At 39.7% G+C, this 21,907-nt stretch overlaps 1 protein-coding gene and 1 long non-coding RNA gene across 2 annotated transcripts in view; one reads left to right on the top strand and one right to left on the bottom strand.

Annotated features, from left to right (window-relative positions):
* The window catches only part of LOC110220963 (uncharacterized), a 99,102-nt gene that overhangs the window by 58,415 nt on the left and 18,780 nt on the right, over positions 1–21,907 (top strand). Inside the window, exon 3 of the long non-coding RNA XR_002327993.2 lies at positions 10,801–10,899. This is a non-coding gene — a long non-coding RNA (uncharacterized LOC110220963). The remainder of the gene's footprint in view (positions 1–10,800; positions 10,900–21,907) is intronic.
* Positions 1–21,907, bottom strand: part of SYT9 (synaptotagmin 9) — a 212,471-nt gene that overhangs the window by 30,702 nt on the left and 159,862 nt on the right. The gene's annotated exons all lie outside the window — the stretch shown is intronic.

Raw genomic sequence — 21,907 nt, forward strand, 5'->3', positions numbered from 1 at the left:
GATCTCCATGGTTTTGTCTTTGGTTACTGAGAGAAACCACTGACCATCAATTTATTGATTATTGGCTAGCCTAATTAATAAATTGATTATTAATTACCCAGAAACTCTCTCTCTAGGGTTTTTCATTCATCTCAAAAGGAAGGGAAGAAAAGACCCATTGTCTCTCTTTTCTTTCAGTCATTCAGGTTTATGACCTCAGTGTCATCCTTACCTCCTCACTTCCATTCACCCCCACCACATCCAATTCATTGTTAAATCTCATCATTTCTGCCCCTACAACATCTCAGTCATCTGACACTTTCTCACTACTTACATGGTCACCAGTCTAGTTCAGAACCCCTTGCCTTCACTATTCAAATAATTTCCTAGATGGTTTCCCTACCACAGGGCTCTCCTCAGGTCTGTCTATCCCTCACACTGCTGCCAGAGGGTTTTCCTAAAGTACAGGTTGGACCATGTCACTCTTACCCTAATAAACTCTCAAGTTTCTATCACCTCTAGAACAAAATAAAAACTCCTCTGTTTGGCTTTTAAAGTCCTTCACAACCTGGTGCCATCCTACCTCCCCAGCCTTATTACACATTACTCCCCTCTATGGAAAAGTACAGGAAAGTAGAAGCAGATTGCTGTCCTCTGTTTGTGGATATTAGATCTTAGTGAGCCAGGATTTCTAATTTGTTATATGCCAGTATCGGCATTGTTGTTAGCTAACCTTTCATTTGTGTCAACCTTGTCTTCCATTTAAATCACAAACTCCTCTAACTCTGGGACCTTATGTTTCTTCCAAATCATATATATTTAAAAAGAATAGCAAGTTGTACATAATAGATTTGCAGTTTCATGTGCAATTATATTTTTAATTATACAATGTTATGGAAATGCTTGTTTTATTCCATTAATTAAAAATAAAATAAATTTGAACACTGGAAAGTCCAAAGCAAAAATGGGGAAGTGGGTATTCAGAAACAATGATGTTGATAGAGAAAATTGCTTAGGGTCAAATGACTCATGCCCCTTCAGAAGACAGAATGAACACATGCTAGGTTTCTTAAAACAACTATGTTGTTGAATTTATCTTTAGACCAGCTGATGTACCATATCTTTGAATAAAGCTCATCAGGACAATGTGCATGGGGCTGTTATTTCATATGTGAATGTACATAATGGAGAGCAAGATTGAGAGAATGACTCTAGGTGACCTCTTTCCATATCTATATCTGTATCTCTATCCATCTATCTATATAAATGCACGTGGATATATCTATCTCTATCTATATGTCCAGGTCCAGTCTCTCCCCCAGGTCTTAATCCCTGATCATCTATTGCCTATTTGACATTTGGATACTCCATAGACATCCCAAACTAAGCATATTTGAAACAGAACTCATTATCTTTACCCCTAAGCTCTCCCCCTCTTCCAAACTTCTCTATTTCTGTCAAAGGCATCACCACCATCCTTCCAATCTACCATGTTTGTCACCTGGGCATTATCCTCACTTCTACTCTTCTTCTGACTCTAATCCTAACCCGGACCTTATCCTTGACTCCTTACTGTCTCTCATTCCACATGTCCAATCCATTGCCATTTACACTTTTGTGACATCTCTCACTTCTAACATGTTACTTTAACCCACATAGTCATCAAAATGATTGTAATAGCCTCCTAATTGGACTCCCTGTCTCAAGTCTCTCACCACCGCAGTCCATACTACACATTGCTGCCAAAGGCATTTTCTTCAAGTGCCGATCTGACCATCTGACCATCCCTTAGGGTACTCAATCTACTCCAGTGGCTTCCTATTCCTTCTAGGGTATTAAGTTTTTAAAGTCCTATGCAATCTGGTCCTAATCTATCTTTCCAATGCCATTGGTCATCACCCATTCTTCACTCCATATTCCAACCAAATAGCTTTCTCTGTTCTTCACAGATGATACTTCATCTCCCATCTTTGTGCCTTTGAACTGATTATCTCACATTCTTGGAATGCACTACCTCCATACTTCTGCCTCATAGATTTTTTGTCTTCCTTTCTACACGAAACATTTTCTGATCCCTGCAACTGGTAGCACCCAAACTATCTTTTATTTATTACTTACTTTCATTCAATTATTTATTGAATTACTTTGTAGTTATTCACCTTATATTTATGCTGCATAAACATATACCTGTGTATTATCTCCCCCATTAAAATATAAGCTTCTTGTAAGGAGAGATTGTTTCATTTGTATATATATATATTTGTATATCATTTGTATTTGTATATCCAGAGCCTAACACATAACAGATGCTTAATAAATGTTTTTTGATTGACACACACACAACACAGAGGAACACAAATGCACATAGGGAAAGGCATCCAAGTAATTATATTCTTCAGAGTGGTTCTGCTTTGCCAGAAAGAGATTTCATCAGGCTCATGGCCTACCTACCCTCCTCCCCCAATAAACCAACCAACCAAACAGCTCTACAACTAGATACAGAGCATATTATACACATACACATATACATACATACATACATATGTATATATATATATATATATATATATATATATATATATATATATATATATACACACATACACATACACACAGAGCATATAATTCTGGGATATCCCTGCTTTTTACTTGCTGCCTGAAGCCATCCTTAGAGTTGTAGACAGGCTGGTCCCTTCATTAGGGCTGTCATCAAGAGCTGTTGCCTACTTGCCCTGTAGAACATAATTTCCTTACTTTCCTGTTTGTGGTAACAATACTCCCATATGCATTGGGTGGGAGAGAACTGAGATATTTATATTTTAATACTTTAAAGCAAGGGTTCCTTATCTGTGGTCCACATATTCTTAAGGGGCCTATGGATAGATTTCATGAGGTCCATGAACTTTGATAGGAAAATATTTTAATAACTATATTTCAGTATAATTGGCTTCCTGTGTAATTGTATATGTCTGGGCTCACACATGAGATTTGTGAATATAATACAATGGCAAGTACTTGGATCAAAGGAAGTCCTTAATATCATATTTTTCTGTTGAGTTAAATGGTTTTTTGTAGTTGATCAATAAACAATAGATACAGTGGGACCTTACCTTCTCCATACCTCTCAGTAAATCTTGTTACTGTCAAGATGTGCTTTGCTCTGGAAAATTGTTTATGTATTTTCTTTAAGGATATCTTTGCATCAGATACCACCTAAATAGACCACTCTTATAAAGATAGAGATGAAAAAATTCATACAAATCCCCAACTTTTTTTCTGAAAACACAAATTTTCGCCCAGTGATGCTGTGTGACTCATTATAAATTTTGGAACACCATAGTCTCTGAAGAATTAAAGTTGCAGGTGACCTCAAGACTATTGAAGAGATGAAGAAATATATAATCAAAAAAGGAGGTAAGATGGCCAAAAAGAAAGAGCCAGGGTTGAAGTGCAAGAAAACTAGGCACACGGTTTGGTGCTGTAGCGCCACCATGATCTACAGCATCTTCTTTTGGTAAGAATACTCTCTGTGATTTGTTCCAGTCAATCAGTCAAAAAGCACTTATTAAGGACCTACTATGTGCTGAGTGCTGGTGATACAAAGAAAGGCAAAAGACAGTCCCTGCCTTCAAGGAGTTCCCAGTTTAATACCATTTTGGTGAATCTTTCTCTTTGAAAGATCTTGGAAATCAATTCCTGAGTGCGTTAAAAATTGCATAAACTTTAACATGGATGGCTCAAGCAAAGACTTATTGAGTCAATGGATGAATAAATGAAGTTTGCATTTCCTTTAGTCTCAAAGAATCTTGCTGTTTCTGATAAACATTTCTCTTTTTATAAGGTTACAGTAAGTTTGAAACAAAGTACTGATACTTCAGGGCACAAAGTGTACAATTCATGCCAATCTCTGTGCTCTTATCTTTAACACGCAAAGGGAAACTGATCTGGGCTTCCTCAGAATTAAGTTTTGGAGGGATGGGAAGAAAGAATTATAATAGTCTTTATGCTTTGTAGTTCGGAGGTCAGAGCCCTACTCGTTTCAACTCCCCTCCCCCATGGTTTTTTAAAAAACAGAAAATCTATTTAGAACAATGTTGAGCTACTGTGTGATTCTTCTAGTCACTTTAAATCAGGATTTTGCAGGCACCATGCAAACAGACTAGGTAGTACATATTTCTTTTTTTCTTTCAAATTCCAGATCAAATGCTTTTCTGAGGTCTTCACAGATCCTTCTCAACCCATACATCTCTCCTTTAGCATGCCACACTTAGCACGGGGTAATGGGAAGTGTGCTAGGTTTGGACCCAGAGAACCTAGGTTGGAATTCTACTTCAGCTATTTACCAGGTGTATTACATTGGTGAAGTCCATTCCCTCAGTTTTTGCATCTATGAAATTAAGGGGTTGGGGCCTCTAAGATTCTTGGTAATTTTTATAGGACCACTTACTGACTGGATCATTCTTTTGGCTGTTAGCCACACTAAGCTGCATTATAGTTGGTACCATCAAGTCAGGTCAAGTGAAAAAAGCATTGACTTATGGGCTCACTGTGTATCTAGCAATATGCTTGATAATGTGAATAATATGATCTTGCCCCTCAAGAAACTTACAATTGGGTTGGAAATATAGGATTAATTAACAACAACATTTTTATCACTTCTCTCTTGAAATTACTTTTAATATATTTTGTATTTGAGAGAGGCAGTGTGATATACTAATAGTGGGCCGACTTTGGAAACAGGAAGACCTGGCTTCAAGCCCTGCCTCTGACACATAGCAGCTGTGTGACCCTGGGTAAGTCATTTGCCCTTTAAGCATCATGTTCTCTAAGACTATAAGTTTTAGAGATGGTGACAATCTACCTTTGCAGATGGAATTTCCTCACTGGGAAGTTATCTATACCAATAAAACACAGATGTAATCTCCATACCTCCATCTTGTATTTATTTGTCTTGTACACATTACTTTCTCCAGTAGAATGCAAATTCCTTAAGAACAGTGGATAGAGTGTGGGACTTGGAGTTAGATATGAATTCAAATCCAGCTGCAGACACTTACTAGCTGTGTGATGCTTGGCAAATCACTTAGCCTCTCTCTCAGTTTCTACATCTGTAAAATGGAGACCTCCCAAGGTTGTTGTGTGGATAAAATAAAATAATATTTGTAAAGTGCTTTGCAAACCTTATAGTGCTTTAGAAAGGCTATTATTATTAATTATTTTGATGCCTTCAGCTTATAGCATAGTACATAATAAATGTTTGTGAAACAAATGAATGACAGCATATGTGACTGGGTTTTTGAGAAGGAATGGACCGCTCCCCAGCCGGGGGGGAAGTGTCTCTGTTATATATATATGTTATATGTATATATGTATATATATATATGTATATATGTATATATGTATATATGTATATATATAGATATAGATATAGATATAGATATAGATATAGATATAGATATATATCTATCTATAGATATATCCTTATCTATATCTATATATATCTCAGAGTATTTAATTTGTAGCCAGACAAGATAATTTGATGCTGCTTTCAGAAAGCAGAAAATCAGATTTCATCCAGCCACTCTCAAGCTCTAGGGCTCAGAATGATCTCTGCCCTCTTCATTTATCCAATTGTAAATACCAGGAAAGAATAAAAACCTCTCCTGGACTTCCTGGGTTTTGCCTAATTCCAAATTGGTGAAGTGTATGGCCTGGAGCCTGACCCCTCTGAGGGGCCTCTGTGCACAGCCAACTCAGGCCAGAGGGACAGCTGGGACTAGAAACCTCCTTCCTGGTATCCATTCAATCAGGTTTATGATGATCCTTTAATGTTTTTATATTTAATTCTCACTCAGTTTGAACAGTGACCTCTCTGAGCCACAGAATTCTCCAGGTCGGACCATTTTTGTATCTGAAAGTCCATGTGCATGTTGGGGGTGGGTTGGTGGGAGGAGGTAGGGAAGAGCTGATCGGTTCTCTTATGTGTATGTTTGTTTTCAATTAAAGCTTCAGCCCTGCTAGTGCCCATGACACGGCTCAGCAGGGCCAAAGGACTGCAATGCAAAGAACCCACTTCCCGGAATTAAAGGCCCTAGTCCCTTCCTATTAGAATCATAGCTGGGGCTGGAACAGGAGGGTGATAATAAGTGAGCTGATTACTTGAAAGTGACTGTGGCCTGCCTATAGTTCTGTAAGAGCTTTGATAAATGTGAATGCTGCTTGGCAGGCTCAGTGTGACCTGACATTTTCTTCCCCCAAAGATTTGGGGCCTCAAATTCAGGCTAATTGGCTTTTTGTCAAGAGATTAGGTGGACTTAATTGAAGAAGGTTGAGCTGATCTGCCAACATTCATATGGCCTTAGACCCAGAGGAGAGCCTATCGAACACCACTGTTCTCACTGGCTGACAGCTAAAAAAAAAATGTGTGTGTGTGTGTGTGTGTGTGGTGTGTGTGTGTGTGTGTGTGTATGTGTGTGTGTGTGAGGCTAGAACCTGTTCTATTTTACAATGGCATGTTCTATGAATTTTTGTTTTAAGAACGAGATTACATTTTGGGGTCAGTCTTAAAACATGATAACCCTTTTTTGTTTAATGGACCCCTTTGTGAGTCTGGTGAAACCTATGGACCCCTTAGCAGAATAATGAAATAAGGATGGGTGGACAGCTCCCAGAGCTGATCTAGTAGTACAGAAGTATTAGAAACTGGAGGTGGACAGTGAACTGGACCCAGAATTGAATAGGAGAAAAAGAGTGAGCTTGATTAAGCTTGGTAGATGACATGATGGTTTTGATGAACCTGAGTTTCTCCCTGAAATAAAGGTCCATCTTTTTAATGCATATTTTTCCAGAGATGTTCTATGACTATGAATCATGGAATACCTATCATCTTTGAAGGATCAAGAATGTGATTCATTCAAAGGGCAATGGAGAGACATAAGTGGGGGTAATTAGGGTAGGGAATGCTACCAGTGATGGTGTACGAGGGAGGAGAGTTTTGCCATGGCAGCAAGAATACTAGCAGAGGACGCTGGCTTATGCCTGTCCTCTCTAATATTTCTAGTGCTTTTCAAGATTTATCAAAACTTTGAGCCACTTGGCATAGCCAAGGTGCAATGGAGACCATGTGCATTTATTCCTAGCCTGAGACACAGTGGAAGATACTGGAAGATACTGTGAGAGGCACACTGTCTACTTCCTGAAGTGAGGAAAAAGTATAAGAAGGAAGGACAAGGAATTTCCCATTGAGAGGAGTGAGGGGGAAGGGAAGAGTCTCACAGCTGCTTGAATGGCACTTTGGCATACAAGCAAGAAGCACAAACAATTTGAAGAAGAATTGTAAACTGAATAGCAAAATAATTGGAAGAGAATAGCAAAGTGAGTGACGGAAAAAATTATGAAGTAGGGCAATGTCAATCTTATGAATATAATCTCCCAGATTTGTGCTGGTGGTGAAGGAAAGATGTCCCTAGAAAACTCATGTTTCATCTAGCTGGAGCTGTGAAGTAGCTTTAAGGCAGAGCTGACAATATGTTGACTAGTCCTGAGGCATGTGACTTAGGTGGCCTCATTTGAAGAGAGAAATGACAATTCTCTGATTTGTCAGTGAGGCAAATGGTAGCAGGAAGTAGTAACAGGCTGGAGCTACAGCAGACCACAGCTAAAAAGCCCTAAGATAGTAGCAGCAGGACAAAGCTTCAGTGGATGAAAGCTAAGAATTCTGACAAGCAGCAGTAGCATGATGAAAGAACACTGGACAGCATTGGTGGAAGGTGGAGCTTCAGTCTATGGCAGCAGCGGAGCAAGGGAGTCATGGGATCATGACAAGGAGCTGTGGGAAATAAAACCAATACCTGTAGTGAGTCCCAGTGGTTTGCTGGGATACAGAGCCATGGGAACTCAAGCAGAAGAGGTTTTCTCAAAATTATACTGCTGAATTTTTTAAAACTCTCTCATTTTCTTTGATAACATATTCACAATGAAATGTTTTGCTATTTGATTTACAGTTCCTGTGCAATCTGTTGGTATAATCAGCACTGGATTGGGGCTTAAGCCATAAATTCCCTGACACATCAAATCTAAGTGACATAATTCTGGATTTGGATCTGTTATACACGAAAGTTTGGCATTAATGATATGCGCAGTTCCTCACATTTAATAAGGAGTTAATAAATGCTTTGTAGATATTTAAGAGATATATGAAATCATTGGGGAAACTAGAAAGCAGTCTGGAAGAAATTAGGTTTAGACCAACATCTCAAACCATTTATCAATAAGCTCCAAATGAATGCATGACCTAGATAGGAAGAGTCTTATCACAAGCAAATTAGAGGAGTAAGAAAGAAGATACCTCTCAAAATCATGGACAGGGAAAGAGTTTGTAACCAAAAAAGGGATAGAGAGGATTATAGAAGATAAGACAGGTAATTTTCATTACATAAAATTGAAAAACTTTGGCACAAACAAAATTGATGTAGTTAAAATTGGAAGGAAAAGTTAACTGGGAAAATACCTTTGCAAAAAGTTTCTTTGATAAAAGTCTGACATCCAAGATACATAAGGAAATACTTCAAATATATAAGAACAAGATTCATTCCCCCAATAGATAGATGATCAAATTATATGAACAAGCAGTTTATAGAAAGAAACCTAAGCTATCAATAGCTCTCTCTCTCTCTCTCTCTCTCTCTCTCTCTCTCTCTCTCTCTCTCTGTATACATACATACATACATACATACATACATACATACATATATATTTTCATGTCATATCCACTAGGTTGGGAAAGATTACCAAAAAAAGGAAATGACAGTTGTTGGAGATGCTGTAGGAAGACAGGTACACTAATGCACTGCTAATACAGCTGTGAATTGGGTCAACTGTGGATCATCTGATGAAGCTCAAACCTAGAAAAAAATGTGGAACTATATAGTCTCAAGGTCACTAAATTTGTACCTATCCTTTGACTCAATAATACCATGAGTAGGTACATTTCTCAAAGAAATCAAAGAAAGAGGGAAAGAATTGATATGTACAAAATATTTATAGCAGCACTTTCTGTTATAGCACAGACCTGGAAACTAAATTGATGCTAATCAACTGGAGAATGGCTGAACAAATTATGGCATATGAATGTATGGTATCTTATTTCAGAGTAACAGATGATGAAAGGGACTGTTTCAGAAAACCTTGGGAAGACTTATATGAACTGATGCAGTGAAATGAGCAGAACCAGGGAAGCAATTTGTACAGTGACTATAATATTGTGAAGAAAAACAGCTTTAAAGACTTACAGACTCTGACCAATGTAGTGACCAACCACCACTCTAGAGAACCTGTGAAAAAGTATGTTACCCACCAAATGAAAATGGTGGAGGACTTGAGGGGCAGATTAGGATTCATTTTCAGACTTGTCCAATATATGGATTTCACTTGACAATGCCTATTTGTTGCAAAATTTTTTTTTAAATATGTGGGCATTTGGGAGAGTTGAAGACTAATGACAGGGAGACAAAAACAAAAGAAGAAATAAAAGAGGATGCTTTTAGCATTAAAAATTGCAAAAAGAATAGAAGGAGGTTCCAGAGACTGAAAAAGCACTAAAAAGCAAGATGGCTTTGAAACTACTATGGTGATGTATTATATTATTTTAGAAATGCAAGGCTATATGTAACAAAGATTCATGGTGTCCTGTATAATCATTTTTTCCCTGTTCTTTTGTGTATATGGAAATGAACGTCGAGTGGGCCTCTTTTGGAGAATTTATAGGAGCTAGACAAGAGTTGTAAAGGAATAGAAGGCATGGGCAGGTTGCCATCTGTATTATTAGAAGAGTAACCCCATTCATATAATCACAGATGCACTGAATGTATTCTTTTTTATTTTTTATTTATTTTTTTCACTGAATGTATTCTTTTTTTTTTTTTAATTTTGGAGGCAATGAGGGTCAAGTGACTTGCCCAGGGTCACATAGCTAGCTAGTAAGTGTCTGAGGCTGGATTTGAACTCAAGTCCTCCTGACTCCAGAGCCAGTGCTCTATCCACTGTGTCATCTAGCTGCCCCCCACTGAATGTATTCTTAAGGGAAAAAAGGTGTGCTCTTACCTTCTTCCACTTCCCCAGACTCAGTCTTCAAGAGGAGGGGTGGGCATACTCCTTATTTGCCTTTCCCATGGTTAGACCACTGCTCTACTACTGATGCTCTAGCTTATTAAGATTCTTTTGAATTCACATTCTGTCATTCACTGTGTTAGCTAGCTCTCTGGACTTTGTATCATCTGCAAATTTGATAAGCGCATGACCTATGCCTTTAAGTCACTGATAAAATTGTTCTTCCAGCATAGGGCCATGTGCAGAACTCTGGGGCACTCTACTAGATACTTCTTGCCACACTGATCTTGAGCCATTAATTACCACCCTTTGAGCCAGTTAGGAATCTATCTCTTTGTATTATTTTCTATTTCATATCTTTCCATTTTCCCCACCAGAATAATATGAAACTGTTTAACTAAAATCTTTGCTAAAATTTAGGCAAACAATATCATAGTGTTCTCTAGTCCTATCAACAAAACAAAAGGAAAAGAGTTTAGCCTGGCATGACCTGTTTTTTGATGAAGCCATGCTGGCTCTTCGTAATTATCGCTTTCCTTTCTAAATATTCACTAGTCATTTCTCTAATGATCTATCCTAGAATTTTCCTAGGAAACAAAGTCAAGCTCCCTGGCCTATCTATACTTCGAAGAGTGTTCTCTTCTTTTCTTAAAAATCTGACATTTGTCTTTCCTCAATTCCGTCGCACCTCTCCCCTTTGCCTTGATCTTTCAGATATATTGGACAGTGGCTCAGGAATGGGATCTGCCGATTCTTTCAGAGCACAAAGACGGAGTTCATCTGAGCCAGATGGCTTGAATTCATCAAGGGCAGGTAGGTGCTCTCTTGCTCTCTCCTAATGTATCTTGGGTATCAACTCCCTGTTAGTCATTTTTGTTCTGTCATGTATGATGTAAAGGTCATTTTTCTTTGCAGAGAAAATGGAAAATGAGACTCGAGCAGTTTTCTCTCTGTAGTCAGTCTTCACCATTCCATTCATCTCAAGCAAAGGTTCCATTCCTTCTTTGATCCTCCTTTTTTCTTCCAATATAGTTAAAAACAGCCCAAAATCTTTTGTTGTCCTCAGTTTCCCTTGCCAGACTCAGGTTGTTGTACATATTACCATTCTTGACATTATTTTTGGAGGACTGTGCAATGTGTTTACATTCATCCTCTGCTACCTGGAATTCATACTGTCTGCTTGTAACACTGCCACCACATCTTTATGGCTGTTATTTACTAAACTCCAGGTCATCGCCCATTTTTTTAAAGTTACTGTGGTTATTTGGCTCATGGCCTTCCTCTTAACCTTATTACTACCATCATCTCTTAGGGCTTCAATAATCATGTTGACAACCTCTGTATCAACCTGATTTCACCTCCTTAATTCCAGCGACCTTCTCCAACCCAATTCACTTACACACCAGCACAACCATATCTTATACCACATGTGAGTGCTAGGACTCTGTAGGTCTACTCTGACAACAACCTTCTGCCCTTTCACCTCATCCACTTTCTAATTATAGCCATTGCTCCTCAGATGCATGAGCCAGGCTACTAGGTGTTGTAGTTGAGCCAAGGAATATTAACAAAACACTTAAAACCAAATCAATGCTTTCCTGGAGAAAAAAGATAATGGAACTGGGGCCACTTCTTGCCATGTAGTTTCCTCCTGGATCTCTGAATCTGAGACACATGGTAGAACTGCCATCACCGGATCATTTCCCAGTTAGGAAATATCAGGCACTTTTCAGGGCCAGTAGTCCTGGTTAAGGTAATCCCTTACTAATCTGTGGATATGGGCTTTTAAAGAAGAGACACAATGACTCAGCACAATCAACACAATGGGAGTGACCCAATAGAAGGAGGGAATTACATCTTAAATAGACAGTTTTGAAAGATCACAGCAGGAGGAAGAAAAAATAGAGAAAGTCAGGGAACACAAAATGATTCAATGCTTCCAAAGCAATAGGTAGCCCATCACAAAATAATTGCAGAGGTTGGACTTTTGAGTTACTACATTCATTCACACTATACCTTTTCTTTGCTTTCAAAAAGGCCTTCAGTTCTATAATCTTTTTCAATTTTTGTAGTCGATCTTTGTTACTTTACATTTAACTCAATCCCATCTTGACCCCATTGTCTGTCACTTTAACATTGCAATAGCTACTAATCCAGACCCTCTTACCCCACTAACCTTCTGCCCTACCTGTAATGGCATTTCCTTCCCATTTGTGATTCTCTAGCCTTGGAGTCCCACACTGCATGGCACAACCACTCTGTTCCCTTCACCAGCCCCTGCCTGCCACTATCATGGTCCCATTGCCGTTGCCCTCTCCTGGAGTATGTCTTTTTTTTTTTTTTGGCAATTGGGGTTAAGTGACTTGCCCAGGGTCACACAGCTAGTAAGTGTCAAGTGTTTGGTCTGAGGCCGGATTTGAACTCAGGTCCTCCTGACTTCAGGGCTGGTGCTTTATTCACTGTGCCACCTAGCTGCCCCTGGAGTATGTCTTTCCTCATACTATCACCTGTTCTCCTTGGGGGGAGGGTCTAAGCATTATTGGTCTGTAGTCAACTGAGTGATAGGTCTCCCCAGCTACTGGTATGATTAATATTTGATCTGTCCTACAAGCCACTTTATGCTTTCATGGGAGATTCCCAAGACATTTCTCCCACTTATTGGGAGAAATATAGGGTCTCTTTCTTTGGCCTCCCACCTCCTTCCTGGGATAAAAGTGTCACATGAACATATTTATGAGCAGGGAGGAAGGAGGCAGATGGGAAGGAGAGATTGAAGATAGATGAAAGGGAAGATAACCCGTAGAACAAGGTCCTGATGGAGATGGGGAGTGATTGAAGAAAAATTGCTGGCAGAGGCGTTAGATATAATGAGTATTGGGAATATCTCTATTAGTGGAAGGAAGAAGGAAAAAGTGGGTGATGATGCTAAGAAGACTTTATAAATAGATGAGAGAGGTTAAGGAAATTCACATCTTATGGTCTCAGGCATTTCAGTGAAATAAGAAGCTAGGTGGTGTTGTGAGTAGGGAATGAAGGTTCAGTTGGGGTTAAGAGAGAGAAAAAAGTATCCTTGCAACAGTCACTAATAGGAATGAGACAGGAAGTTGGCATGGGCAGAATAAAAGAATTGTTAAGTAGTAGGGAATCCCTGGCTGAGGTCAAGAATTTTCATTAGCTGATTTCTAACCTGTTTCATGACTTTGTCTAATGTTGTCCTGAAACTCTGGAGCAAGGCCATGTACACTGGATCAACTCTTGAAGGTTGATTACTAATTCAATCTGAAAAAACCAACAGTTAACTACAATAGTCTCTTAATCTTGGTTGTCCCACAAGGAGACAATCTAGAGATGAGAATTCATAGGTCAGCAATAGCTGAAGGTGGGGGCTGTGCTGGGTGGTTAGTGATGTGGTATAGATTCTAGGGCAGTAGTCAAAGCGCAAGAGCATGTTTAGTGTGAGTGAAGGAGGTTTAATTATAGGATGCTGTGGCCAGAGTGAATGAATGAATAAACAAAAAGCATTTACTTAGGTGCTTACTATGTGCCAGGTGTTGTGCTAAATGCTTGAGGTGCAAATACAAAAGCAAGCTAATCCATATTTTCAATGAGTTTACATTTTAATAGGGGAAGCAACACATATAGGAGAGTTGCAGCCAAGGAAAGAAGTTATGGTCTGGAAAATTACAAAGACAGTGAGTGAAACAATTGGGTAGTCAATGACGTGCAATTTTAGTTTCAATTGGATTAAAATTCTCAAAGCAAGAGGTGAGGGAAGTTGGAGCGCAGTAAGCAGAGCCTGCATGGTCCCAAGGAGAGCCAAGCACAGGGCCTTCCTGGTCAGATGCTTTCTGGAGACCCATTTGGGAGAGTGGAGAGGCAGCAGAAGACAGGAGGCAGGAGAGAATGGAATTTCAAAATTCTACGTCTTGGAGGTGATGCAATGCCAAGAGAAGATGAAGTCAAAGGTACATTCATGTTGGTGTCCCACTGGAGTGGTGCAGATTTATTAATTTTTTTTGAATGGAGAACAAATTATTTTATGATCGAGCTGTTCACTTTGGAGTACTTCCTTAACTCATCTTTTCATAACTTCTTTCCTATTTTCCCTCATTAGAAAGCAAGGAAACAAGCATTTGAGTAACTATTACGTACCAGGCACTGTGGTAAGCACTTTATTATTTCTTCTGATCTTCACAACAACCCTGGGAGGTAGGCACTGTTAGTTTCCTCATTTTATAGATGAGGAAACTGAGGCGGGTAGGGCTTTATTAAACTGCCTAGGATCACACAGCTAGTAAGTGCTTGAGGCCAGATTTGAACTCAGGTCTTCTTGATTTCAGACCCAGTGTTCCATCCACTGTATGGACTTATTAATATGGACATACGAACCACCTAGCTGCCATTAGATCCAGTTTTACAGACTACCTGTACTTCTCCTCCTTCCCCTTCATATTTCAGTTTTAAGGTTTAAGTTTTTGATCAGACTGTCAATTTTTTTTATGCTTGACACTGACAGTGAGAGAGGACTATGGAGGACCAAGTGCTTGTGTGAGAGAGTCTAAGTTGATTCAGATGGATTCTATCTGTCATGCACATGTCATGCACATGTCTGTACTATTTTGGCTAGCATTGAAAATAGGCTGGGGGTCCCTGCTCACCACCCTAACTCCTTTCAAGGTACAGCTTAAGAACTTTCTGGTTCCTCTAATTGTTACTGCTTCTCTTCCCCGAATTATTTTGTATTAACTTTGTGTGCATACACACATACGTATTTCCCACTAAATCTGACAGATCCCAATCGAGGGTGAAGGACGTCTCCCTGCTTTTCTGCAACAGGGACCCATGGAGCTCCAGTTAAAGATAGAATCTTCCGATCAGACTACAGATCCTCAGGCTCTGCTGGTCATGGGCTAGGCAGAGAACCAGCTTTGGCAACAATAAACTCTGTCCAGCTGGACTTGACTGCTGGACAAATTTTCTTGTCAAGTGATGTTATCTGGGTCTGTGGTTTAAATGAAAACATTCTTTGAGCCAAAGCCCCACATATTCTTGAATGAGTCAAAGTCAGCCTTGTGATTCTTTGCTAATTGGGTACTGCACAGTGATGGGTGACCCCTTTGATAGAAGTAACGTGACAAATCAGGCACCACGTTGGGCACATGTTGAGTAAAATGAAAACAGTTTCTACTTGTCAATAAAATTGACAGCTAAGTCTTGCCTTTGTCCAAGGGTCTTTATTGTCTGTCAATTTATTCTTTCTGCCTGGGTTGTGTCTTCCAGTAGAAATAGTACATACATGGATAAACATATTATATAAATATGTGTATGTGATAGAAGAGAATTCTCTGTTTTGGTACTTTCAAATATCAGATGGAGGTCATGAATTTTTTGAGGGACTGTATGGATGGAGTTCATGGTACACTGAAGTGGGAGGGGAAAACAGCCACTTGCCTGGATGTTGTGATTGGAATGAACCTTTGTATCAAAGGCAGGCTTCAGATGTACCCTATTAGGGGCTAGACCCATGGCTGAACATTGCCCCTCACTTTAGGGACCCCCCATTTGACCTACAGAAGCCTATGCAAGTGGATGGAGTCTGTTCCATTTGACCCATTTTGAGTTCAGTTTTGTTAAATTTGGTCAGCATTTTTTTTTTTAGGCAATTGGGGTTAAGTGACTTGCCCAGGGTCACACAGATAGTAAGTGTCAAGTGTTTGGCATGAGGTCGGATTTGAATTCAGGTCCTCCTGACTTCAGGGCCGGTGGTCTATCCACTGTGCCACCTAGCTGCCCCTCTGGTCAGCATTTTTAAAACACCTACTATGTGCTAGTAAAATTTGAATATTTCAATGCTTAAGGACCACTCCCCTCCCCCCAAGGGATAGTTCATCTGTGGATCCAGGGCTTCTGATCTTACCCAGGAAGCAGCTGTCACTGTCAGGGGGTACTTAGTTGCCGTAATCTTTCTCATTCAGGAGAGCTATGGTTCCAGTTAGGTAGCAGGTTGGAGAACTTTCACTCTGCAGTCGACCAGGATTTTAGTGGTGCTATAGATATATACTTTGTGAGCTTGGTGTATTCAGTCAATTACTTAGAGCTCAAATTGCTCAGCTTAGTAGATTGTGTAGAGAGTGGATAGAAAGCTGTCATTGACTCCAGGAAGACCTAGGTTCCAACCTCTGCCAAGTACTGGTTGTCTGACCCTGGGCAGGTTATTTAATAATAGTTAATAATAATAACAATAGCTCACATTTATATAGCACTAAATATATGCTAGTATTGTGCTAAGCACTTTGCAATTAATATCTCATTTGAGATTCACAGTACCCTGGGAGGTAAGTGCTATGATTATTCTCATTTTACAGATGAAGAAACTGAGGCAAAAAGGGGTTAAGTGCTTTGCCCAGGGTTGCATAGTAGTATATGTTGGAGGCTGCATTTGAACTCAATGTCCCAGGCAATTGTCTAAGACTGTAATTTGCAGAAAAGGTATTGACCTGCATTGGTAGAATGGAGTTACAGTTCCTATACTTACTGAACTCAGTACTACAGGAGCATGGGTTCAGCTAGGACATGTCTTGGCCTTCATCTACCTGTGAGGGAAACCTATGCTTGGATATGCATTGACCTTGGAGAAGAATGCAAAGACAAAAGAGAGAAGCAGTGTGGCATAGCAGTTATAGCTTCAGCTACGGAGAAAGGAAGATCTAGGTTCAAATTCTAGCTGTGACACACCCTAGCTGTGCAACCTTGGGGCTGGGCCCCTAAGCATTTTAATAAGATAAATGGCTGCAGATCTCCACTGGTAGAGTATGTTTTCCATACAGAGAGCTCTCTACACCAGTGAAGACCTATGCTGGCCCCAAAGGCACAACAGCAGTAACAATAACACTAAAGCAAAAACGTGCCTTGAGGTGATTCAGTCAATTTTGGCCTTTTGTGCTTCTGCGGAGACTGTAAGAGGCTTACCACCCCCCAGCGGTCCATGAATGACCTATTGGAAGAACTTCTGGTCAAGGAGTACTAGTATACTCTGCTGACATGTTAACCTCCTCCATATATCGCACATAACACATGCAGTACAGGTGACTCTCAAGTCGATATATCTAGTCCTAATCTCCCCACATTGCTAAATATTTTCTAGCTATTTCTACTTGGACGTACCCCTGGCATCTCAAACTCAACATCAAAGACAGAACTCATGCTCTTTCTGCCTCTAAACCCACCCTTCCCCTATGTCCCTCTATTTCTGATGAGGGGTTCCTCTCCTATTTGCTGGGGATTGAAAACCCAGGGTCATTAGTGACTTTCCCTTCTTCCTCATGCTCCATATTCAATCAGTGATCAACTTTTATTGAGCCTCTGCCTCCATAAGCTTTCTCACGTCCACATCTTTCTCTCCATTCATGTGCACATTACCCTGCTTCGGGCCCTCATCATTGCTTTCCTAGATTATTGCAATAGTTTTCCAATTGGTTTCCCTGCCTCCAACCTCTCCTCTTTCCAATCCATCCTCCACATAGCTGTCGAAACAATCTTCCTAAAACACAGGACATATCATGACATGTCCTTCTTGAGAATCTTCAGTGAATTCCTGTTGGAACAGATGTTCTCAGCCTTTTCTGTGCCGTGGACTCCTCCAGCATTCTGGTGAAGCTTAGGGACCCCTTCTCAGACTTGTGTTTTTAAATGCATAAATAAAACACATAGAGTCACAAAGGAAACCAATTATATTGAAATAGTTATAAAAATATAAAAAATGTTCACAGGTGAAGAATTTTTTTCTCTAGGATAAAATACAAATCCTTAAGGCCCTCTATAAGCTGGTTCTTTCCTATTTTTCTAGCCCTATCTTATATTAATTCCATTCTGTATTGTTATCATTTCTCACCTGGTAGGGGTGGTGATCCTGGGCATCCTCACCCAAGATTCCACTGCCTTGGAGCCTACTGTATCACCCAGAGGCTATAAATAACTCCGCTTCAAGGCACTACAACAATGCTGAAGTCAGCATTACTACTAAGTGCCTGAGAACCTCATCATCAGAAACTTCATCATCCAGCAAGATCACGTTGATCTTCATGTTCGCACCTCATGGTATCCTCTGTCCCTCTGATTGGAGGGTGGAACAAAGAGATCTTCCCCAAACCTCCATTTAAGGAGGGTGCCCAGGATAGCCATCTCTTTGTTTCCATTAAGCTGTACTCCTTGCTCATGGTACATGTTGAATACAGCTATGTGACACAGTGAATAGAGCACTGGGCCTGAAGTCAAGAAGACTTGAGTACAAAAATAGCCTTAGGTAGCTACTAGCTATATGACCCTAGCTAAGTCATTGTTCTTCAGTTTGCCTCAGTTTCCTCAACTATAAAATGAAGATAATAATAGTGCCTGCCTCCCAGGGTTGTTGTGAGCATCAAATGAGATATTTTTTAAAGTGCTTAGCATAGTGCTTGACACATAGTAGGTACTATATTAGTGTTGTTATTGTTGTTGTATATGTAGTTGTTGAATTTAATCTAACCCAGTTGGCAGAAGTCTTGCTGATATGATTCCATGAATACTGATTCTAAAATGGGAAAAAATATTATTGTATTTATTTAATTATTTAAGGTGGCATTTTCAGTAAATGTAAGGCACCAGGGCTGAAAGAAAAATTCTAGCAAATAGAGATCCTTTGCCATGGGAAGCTCCCATCACCATGAAAAATCTATAGCAGTCCCAGGGATCCATTGGGTATAGTTGTCAGTTTATTGTGGCCTTTGTATCACTGACTTCCTCCTTTATCAACATTCTAAAAATCTACAAGAATTTCCAGGGACCAAACATGGTTAAGAATTATGGGAATGTAAGAGGCACTTTAAGGAAGGCCACCAAGAACCTTCACACTTACAAATGAATACATACCTTCTTCCTCCGATATCTGCACAAACCTCACCTGGGAAAGTCCCCTAGAAATGAGAGGTACCAGTACAGCTGCAGAGGGACTAATATGGACAAGCAGAGCTGGATCATGGGCCATGAGATGTTCAGCACACAAATCCTGCCCATCACCTGTGACCATTCAGTGTAACAGGATATGATATTGTATTGATAACTGTTTTGAACATCAGAATTCATTTAGTCTAACCCATTCATTTTTTAAAAATAATTTTATTAATTTATTTTGATTTATCAACCATCACTTCCATATGCTTTTGAGTTTAAAATTTTTCTCGCCCTTCTTCCTCACCACCCTCCCCAAGACGGTGCACAATCTGATATAGGCTATACATTTACATTCCTATTAAACATATTTTCACATCAGTGAAGTTGTAAGTAAAAATTAAAACCAATGGGAGGAACCATCAGAAAGAGGAAACAAAACTCAACAGAAGAGAAAAAAAAGGTAGTGATTCAACTTTCACAGTTATGATTACTATCTGTGTCTTTTTCTCCATCCTTCCCCCCCCACTATTTATGCTTTTCTTTCTCCTCCCTCCCTTCCCCCCCTCACCAGTACTTTGCTTTTGACCACCACCTCCTTCAGTCTCTCCTCCCTTCTATTATCTCCCTCCCCCTTTTTCCCCTTTGCCCCCACTGCTTCTTCCCTCCCTTCCACCCCCCCCTTTTCTTTCCCCCTTTCCCTCCTACTGCCCATAGGGCAAGTTAGATTTCCATATCTAACTGATTATGTTATTCCCTTCTTGAGCCAAATCTGATGAGAGCAAGGTTCAAACAATACTCACCCCACCTCCCATCTTTCCCTCTGCTGTAATAGGATTTTCTGTCTTTTTCTGTAATGTAATTTACCCTTGTCTGCCTCCTCCTTTCTCAGTACATTTTCTAAGATCAGACTAATCTACTTACTTGGATCCATTTAACCCACTTGATTAGATTTTTTTTTATCATTACATCAAAGTCAACTAATATCCACCCCCTTTATGTATACTCCTTTAACATGGTGTAATAACAATACAGTTCTCAAGAGTTGCAAGTGTCATCTTCCCTTGTAGGGATGTAAACAGTCCGCCCTTATTAAAAACATTTTGTATCTTTCTGTCCCATTGACCTTTTTACGTCTTTCTTGAATCTTGTACTTGAAGATCAATTTTTTTTTTGTTGAGCTCTGGTTATTTTATGAGGAAGGTTTGGAAGTCTCTTATTTCATTGAATATCCATCTCCTCCCTTGAAAAATCATGCTCATTTTTGCAGGGTAGTTGATCCTTGGCTGCAATCCAAGCTCCTTTGCCTTAAGGAATATCATGTTCCATGCCCTGCAGTCTTTTAATGTAGAAGCTGCAAGGTCCTGTGTAATCCTGACTGTGGTTCCATGATATTTAAATTGTTTCTTTCTGGCTGCTTGCAGCAGCTTCTCTTTCATCTGGTAATTTTGGAATTTTGCTATTACATTCCTTGGCATTGTCAATTTGGGATCTCTTTTAGGTGGCGAGTGATGTATTCTTTCTATGGTTATTTTACCTTCTGGTTCTAGGACTTCAGGGCAGTTTTCCTTTATGATTTCCTGAAAGATACTGTCCAGGCTCTTTTTTTCATCATGATTTTCAGGTAGTCCAGTGATTTTTAAATTGTCTCTCCTGGATTGATTTTCCAGGTTGGTTGTTTTACCAATGAGGTATTTTATGTTTTCATCCATTTTTTCATTTTTTTTATTTCTGTTTGACTGATTCTTGCTCTCTCATAGAGTCATTAGTTTCCATTTGTCAAATTCTAGTTCTTAACAGAGTGTTTTCTTCTGTTAGTTTTTGTACTTCCTTCTTCCATTGGCCAATTGTATTTTTAAGGGATTTGTTTTTTTCAGTGTACTTTTTTCCAATTTGCCAATTATGTTTTTTAGGGACTTGTTTTCTTCAGTGTACCTTTTTTTCCAATTGGCCAATTGTATTTTTAAGGACTCTTCTACCTCTCTCATTAGACTTTTAAAATCCTTCTTGAGCTCTTCTAAGAAGGCTTTTTGGGCTTCAGACCAGTTCATATTCCCTTTTGATGTTGCAGATGTGGGTTTTGTTGACAATGTTGTCCTCTTCAGAATTTCTGTCTTGATCTCCACTCTTCTTATAATATGAATCTATGGTATGTTTCTTTTTTTCTCATGGTTTCTTTATTCCCTGGACTTTAAAGAGATTGAGCTCTCCTGCTGGGGAACAGAGGGCACTGACCTAAGCTTCTTGTGTTGGGAGCCTAGGTCTTGGTCACTGGCTTTGTGTGCTGGGGCCTCTTATGTTGGCAATTGGAGGCTGTAGGGTTTTGGCAGCTTACCTCATGTTGGGCTGGAATCAGCAAAGCTGGAACTTTCAGGTAATTCTAGGTTGCCTGCTTTTCCTTTCCTTTAGCTTTCTTCAGCTCCTTTTAGATGGGTGCTGCAGGGTGTTTATCTGCCTGGGGCTCCTTGCAATGCTGCCTCCCTTGTTTCTGCTAATGCACTGGGAGATTCCTTTGTGGTAGAGTGCCAAGGCACCTGGTGGTTTTCTGAGCTGGTTTCCACCAGTTACCCTACGCTTACTGAGGCACTTGGCGGTCTAGGTGTTGGCGTTTGCCTGCTCTACCACCTGGGCTTCATGATCTCCCCTTGGTTGACAGTTGGAGGCTGTAGGGTTCTGACAGCTTACCTGGTGTTGGGTTGGAATCAGCTAACCCATTCATTTTATCAATAAATAGCTAAGGCCTAGGGAGGCTAAATCATCTGACCTGGATCCTAGCAGTAATAAGTGGCAGAATTGGGATATAAACTTAGGTTTTCTAACTCAAAATCCATCCCTTACCCCTATGCTACACATGAGATTTTCTTTGTAGTTTTGTATTTGGAGCTCTCAAGTTGAG

This window comes from Phascolarctos cinereus, unplaced genomic scaffold (assembly GCF_003287225.1).
Source record: "Phascolarctos cinereus isolate Bilbo 61053 unplaced genomic scaffold, phaCin_HiC Scaffold_9;HRSCAF=440, whole genome shotgun sequence".
In the NCBI taxonomy this organism is placed as follows: domain Eukaryota; kingdom Metazoa; phylum Chordata; class Mammalia; order Diprotodontia; family Phascolarctidae; genus Phascolarctos; species Phascolarctos cinereus.